The 6,370-nt window shown below is 37.4% G+C and overlaps 1 non-coding gene across 1 annotated transcript; it reads left to right on the top strand.

Annotated features, from left to right (window-relative positions):
• The first annotated feature begins 720 nt into the window (after positions 1-720).
• On the top strand, positions 721-827 carry LOC121217095 (small nucleolar RNA R71). Its single transcript, XR_005913309.1, has one exon. It is a non-coding gene; the product is annotated as a small nucleolar RNA R71 (small nucleolar RNA).
• Positions 828-6,370: the final 5,543 nt, after the last annotated feature.

The raw sequence follows: 6,370 nt of genomic DNA, 5'->3' as shown, positions 1-6,370 counted from the left end.
TTCCAGCTTTAGATGGATCGGGGTTGCTAGGGGCTCGGAGGAAGCCACACACACTGTTTATGTTACAGTTTTGATTATTACCTTTAAATTATTTTATATGGGTTGTAATTTTCTGGATTTCAAATTTGGAATTTTATTTATTGTTCTTATAATTGCTAGTATTCGAACACGATTTTCCAAAGCAACTACTGTTATTCAAAACATCACGTAACCGCAATTGTTTTTAAAGTAAGTTTCCGCAACTACCAAGATTTTTACAAAGTTGTTAAGAATGTTATTCAGCTGAGGTTTTCTAACAAGGTTTAAAAAGGGTATAAGTTTTTAATTATTAAGAAGGGTTTTTAATCGAAACATGGTTTTCAAAAAACAGTTCAATGTGACACGCCAAGTTCGAGCCAAACTTCCAGGCCGGGTTTGGGGTGTTACATCATCACTGGATGTACCTGAGTAGAACCACACAAACCGTCAATCTTTTTATTTAAGAGTTCTACTTGGTTAGATAGCATAGTAACCGTGTCGAGGTTGAAAACACCAGCTGCTTTCGTCGGCTTTGTTCTCATAACTTGCCACTGATAGTTATTCAGTGACATTTCCTCAACAAATTCGTAAGCCGCCTCAGGTGTCTTATTATTGATAGTTCCTCCAGCGGCTGCATCAATCATCTACCGAGTCGAAGGATTCAGGCCATTATGGAACGTTTGGACCTGTAGCCAAAACGGTAACCCATGGTGAGGGCACCTTCTGAAAAGGTCCTTGTATCTCTCCCATGCATCGTAGAGTGTTTCTAAATCCATCTGCACAAAAGAAGAGATATCATTACGTAATTTGGTTATTTTAGCCAATGGAAAATATTTTAATAAAATTTTTCGGTCATTTGTTCCCAATTAGTGATTGACCCTCGTGGTAACGAGTTCAACCATTGTTTAGCCTTATTCCGTAACGAAAAGGGAAACAACCGAATGCGAATGGCATCATCAGAAACGCGATTAATTTTAAAGGTATCGCAAAATTCTAGGAAATTTGCCAAGTGAGCGTTGGGATCCTCGTCCTGCAAACCATCAAACTGAACAAACTGTTGTATCATTTGAATTGTGTTAGGTTTCAAATCAAAATTATTTGCAGCAATAGCAGGTCTAACTATATTTGACTCAGTTCCTGTTAAATTAGGTTTAGCATAATCATACATAGTGCGCGGAGCAAGATTTTGATTAACAGCAATTGCAGGAGGTAGCAGATTTTCTTGGTTTTCAGCCATCTGCTCAGTTGTGGTTTGAATATCATCCTCTTGCTCGTTCTCTATGTATCTTAAGCTTCGCCTTATTTCTCTTTGGTTTCTGCGAACTGTGCGATCGATCTGACTGTTAAAAAGTAATGGTCTTGACGGGTTTCTTCTAGTCATAAACTATAAAAACCTGCCAGAAAAAGGGAAAAATAAGAATTAGTAATAAAAATTAGAATAAAATTTAAATTGCAGTAAAAGTAAATGGCTAAAGTAATAAAAATCGTGTTCCTAATATCTTAGTTCCCTGGCAACGTTGCCAAAAACCTGATGCGTGATATTCGTGACAGGTTTTAAATATTTATAATGAATCATTCTTGAAACTAAAATTTATAATGAATCATTCTTGAAACTAACTATTATCACGATAAAGGCAAGTGTACCTATCGAACAGTAGTATAGCTTTAGCAAGACCGGATTGTCGAACCCAAAGGAACTAAAAGTACTAGTAATACTATCTTTTTATTATCTAGCCTAAGAATAATGGGGTTTGTTTTAACTAACTAAATAACTAAACTAAGAATCCGCGAAAAATAGAATTGGGGAATTACTTTTTGAAAAACTCGATTGATTAAGACAATACCTAAGGAAAAATCCACCTAGACTTTACTTGTTATTTGAGTCTAAATCGGACGATTTATTCATTTGACTTGATCCGTAGAAATCCCTAAGTTATATTATTATCCCTCTCAAGACTAACAACATCTAACCCTAGGTTGAATAATTGAAATCTCTTTCTAATTAACTCCCTAGGGTTGCATTAACTTGATCTATGGATCCCTTTATTAGGTTTCACCCTAATCCGGCAAAATCTTGTCACCCTATCTCTAGGCACGCAATCAATTCTGTTTAATCATGACAAATGTACTCTTAGATAGGGTCTATTCCTCCTCTGAATAAGCGCTTAACTTGAATCAATATCCTGGAATATCAAAATAAGAATTAAGAACACATAATTAAGAACAAGTCAAATATTTATCATATAATTCATATAATAATAAGATCTGTCTTAGGTTTCATTCCCCTTAGGTATTTAGGGGTTTTAGTTCATAACTAAAAAGGTAAGCATCCCAGAAGAATAATGAAAAAAAAATATAAAGAAAAACCCAAAACTCCTGAAGGGAAATTAAGGGGAGATCTTTAGTCTTAATGATGAATCTGGCTTCTGAGATGGATCAATCAGTTTTCCTTGAGTAGTTCCCTACTTTCTTCTCTCTGTCCCTCTTTTTCCTCCTCCTCTAGGGTGTATTTATAGGCTTTGGAATGCCTAAGAACCCTCAAAGTTGCCCTTTTCTGAATTAGACTAAACTTGGGCTCAATAGGGACACGCCCGTGTGACACACCCGTGTATGATTACTTCAGGCCGTGGTCAAGCCTGTTAAATAGGAACGGGCATGTGGTCCACCCGTGTGAGTAGGTCAGGCCGTGTTGATTTCGTAAGTTGGCCAATTTTCTACGTTTTTGTCCCGTTTCTCGTTCCTTTCGCTCTCCTATGCTCACCTAAGTATAAAACATGAAATTAAGGCATTAGGAGTATCGAATTCTCTAATTTTAAGGAAAAATCATCCATAAAATGTGCTAAGCATGGGATAAAAATATGTATGAATTACGGTTTATCAAAATGTTTCTGAGGTCCACAATTTTCTGGGACTAGCGGGATATTATAGACGATTTGTGAAAGGCTTTTCTATGATTGTGACACTGTTAACGAGATTGCTTCAGAAAGATATAAAATTTGAATGGTCAGAGAAATGTTAGAAAAGTTTTAATCAGCTGAAAGCTCTTTTGACTGAAGCTCTAGTGTTAGTTCAGCCTGGGTCGGGTAAAGAATTCATAGTTTTCAGTGATGCATTGTTGAATGGCTTGGGTTGTGTTTTGATGCAGGAAGGCAAAGTAATAGCTTATGGCTTGAGACAGTTGAAACTGCACGAAAAGAATTACTCGACGCACAATTTATAGTTAGCAGCTATTGTGTTCGTATTGAAGATTTGGTGTCATTATTTGTTCGGTGAGAAATGTCATGTTTATTCTGATCATAAGAGTTTAAAATATCTGATGACTCAGAAAGATTTGAATTTGAGACAGCAGAGATGCTTAGAATTGCTAAAAGATTATGAGCTAGTGATTCATTATCATCTGGGAAAGGCTAAGTTGTTGCTGATACTTTAAGTCAAAAATCTTTGTTGGCTTTGTATGCATTGAATACTCAGTTGGCTCTATTTGATGATGGATCGATTGTAGCTGAGTTGAAAGTGAGACCGTTGTTTGTACAGCAGATTTATGAAACTCAAAAAGTTGATAATGAAATGTTAGCAAAACGAGCTCAATGTGATTTGAAACCTGATTCAGAGTTTCAAGTTGATTCCAATGATTGTTTAAGATTCAAAAGTCAAATATGTGTTCTGAGAAAATTAGAGTTGATTTAGATGATTTTGAACGAAGCACATAGTGTAACGCCCTAAATTTTAGGCCTAGAAGTTTTAAGACTTGAGTGGGTGCAGTTAGGAGACTGCACATAAATATTTTGTTGTGCAAGAAAGTGACACAAGTGTGTATCTGCTTCAGTAGGTAAGTGTTCTAAGTGCATTGGGAAGTGTTTGAGAAGTCTTGAGTTCAAGCCTTTGCTTATGCAAAAACTTTGTTTTTCAAGGATAAAGCCTCTATCTTTGGTCAGTAGGGTTATAAGTAAAAACTATTAGAACATGACAGAAAAGAGCTTGCTGGCGCAGGGGATAAGTGGCATGTTGCTAGTTTTTGAGCTTTGAGGTTCAAATCTCTGTTTGTGTGAATGGATATTATTTTTCCTGGTGGCCATGGGAGGACGTTGTGTTTGACCGAAACACCAAGAATTTGAATAAGTTTCACCAGATTTACTGTTAGCCGAAATTGAGGAGTTGGTGAGAGTTTGAATAGGCGGTTGAGTATAATAAGGTGGAGAGATTTAGGAGAGGGATAAGGGGAGGAAAAAGGGGAGTTTGAGGTTTAGTGGAGTTGTACCGAATTTATGGTGTTGTGGATAGGGACTTTACGCTAAGTGATTGTTTCCTAAGAGTTTCGGTTTTGGCTACTCTTTTGGGTTTCTTTTCTCTCCATTTTCTCTCGGGTTTGTGTAATTTGGGGTCTTTTCTTTTGCTTCTGAAGCTGAGCTAAGGTATTAGGAAGTACCTTTTTGGTCTTAGTTGCCTATGATTTTACTACTTTCACCTAATCATTTCTCCATGGTTTGTCTTCTCTCTCACATCTTTTCTCAAACAGCTTTCCTTTTGGCCGAATACCTATTGCTTCCCTATCTCTCTAACCATTTCGGTTTTAACATTGGGTAATTGAGTTTTTCATTTCTTCGTTCCTTCTCTTCAGTGCAACTTAATCCTTGTTGGCCGAATATTGCTTTTGCATTGACCTTCTGTGAACCGATTCTTTCTCTTGTTCTTATCTGTCAACCTTGGTGGTAAGTACTATTTATTTGATGTTGTTTTGTTCATTCCCTCCCTCTTCTACCGTATCTATGGTTCTCATTTAACACTGTGGTTCTTCTGAATGTTGCCTAGGGGATTTGATCGCTATAGTCAAGGGAGGAGGCCAATTGTACTCTCGCAACAAGTGATCCCTTCACTCGTGGTAAGCGCATAAAGTTCTCGATTTGTCTATGTTGGGTATAAATTCTTATGAATCGGATAACTATTTTGTGTGAAGGTTAAAGTATTGGGGAGATTGTGTTGGTTTTGGTTCAAGAGGGGGTTCTACGATTGTTCGATTGGTAAGTAGTGATGAATAGGGTTAAGTATCTCCAATGCTATGGTTTGGATTAACCGTGTATATGAACTAATGGTGGGGTTCTTGTTATCATAGGTGTTTTGGTCTCGGAAGCGTTCCAAGTACAAATCCATAATAGGTGCGTAACCACACCACTATAAACGTAGAGTTGCAAAAGCCAAAAAAGTATGATTGTTGATACTACATGAGCGTGCGCTCGCTCGTGTGGTAATCCGAATGCATGAAATGTGGGCGTTTGATCGTAGAGGCCACCATGAGCGTTTTCATGGGCTTAGGCCATTTTGGGCCATGTCCAGCAGAGATGGGCCGTGTGGGCCACACGGGCTTATGGGTCCACATGGGTAAATCACATGGACGTGTGGAGATTTTAGGGCTAGACTGTGTAGTTCACACAGCCAAGGCCATTTTTTGGCTTATTGGGCCACGCGGGCGTGTGGGCCCACATGGACCGTGTTATGGGCTTTGGGCCAATTTTCACTGCTTGACCGTTAAGGTTGCACGGTTCACCAAGACGACTATGGACCTACTGTTGGGTCGGTAAGTATACCTAGACCCCAATTTGATGAAATGACCGTTATACCCTTAAGAGGTAAATGACTAATCTACTCCTATGTGAGTGGAAACACAAAAATTTATATACTTTTTCATACCCATTTTTGCTTAAATTAATGCAAATCAGGTTAAATTTTTGTCAAAAAATAATTAAATATTATAAAATAATTAAATTGTGTTAAAAATATGAACATGGTGAATTTAATTAATTTTATACTTAATTTTGATTAATTTTGACTATTTTTTACAACTTCGCGCAAAAGGCGAAAATTGGCTCAACTGGCACTATTGAAAGCTCAAAACCTAGAAGCACTTCGAAGTTTCGAGGAAAATTAATTTCCAGTCTAAGACGGTCCAGAAATGTGTATTAATTCATAATTTAATTAATTTTAATTTATTTCCCATTTAATTATGGAGAAAGGGTCCAGTTGAATCGCACTGGTCGAACCATATTGAGTGAACCGAACCAGCCACTAATTGGACAGCCCAGAACCGTCCATATGCTGACCCAAATCAGCATTTTAGATGATTAAATATGCTTACAAAAATTCCCTTGAAGAACTATCAAAATGCATTCAAACCCCTCCTTTAATTGTGGCTTTATGAAACTGTCCCAAGCTTAAAATAGCAAAGTTGAAACTCTCAACTTTGCCATGTGTGTGGCCGGCCAAGGGAGGTCTCTTAGGCTGATTCTTTTTTCTATTTTTAGATGCCATATTCAGCTATAAAAGCCACCCCTTTCTGATCATTCAAATCATCCCTCAT

The sequence above is a fragment of the Gossypium hirsutum genome, chromosome A02, assembly GCF_007990345.1.
Source record: "Gossypium hirsutum isolate 1008001.06 chromosome A02, Gossypium_hirsutum_v2.1, whole genome shotgun sequence".
Classification (NCBI taxonomy): Eukaryota; Viridiplantae; Streptophyta; class Magnoliopsida; order Malvales; family Malvaceae; genus Gossypium; species Gossypium hirsutum.
This window is presented reverse-complemented; position numbering and strand designations above follow the sequence as displayed.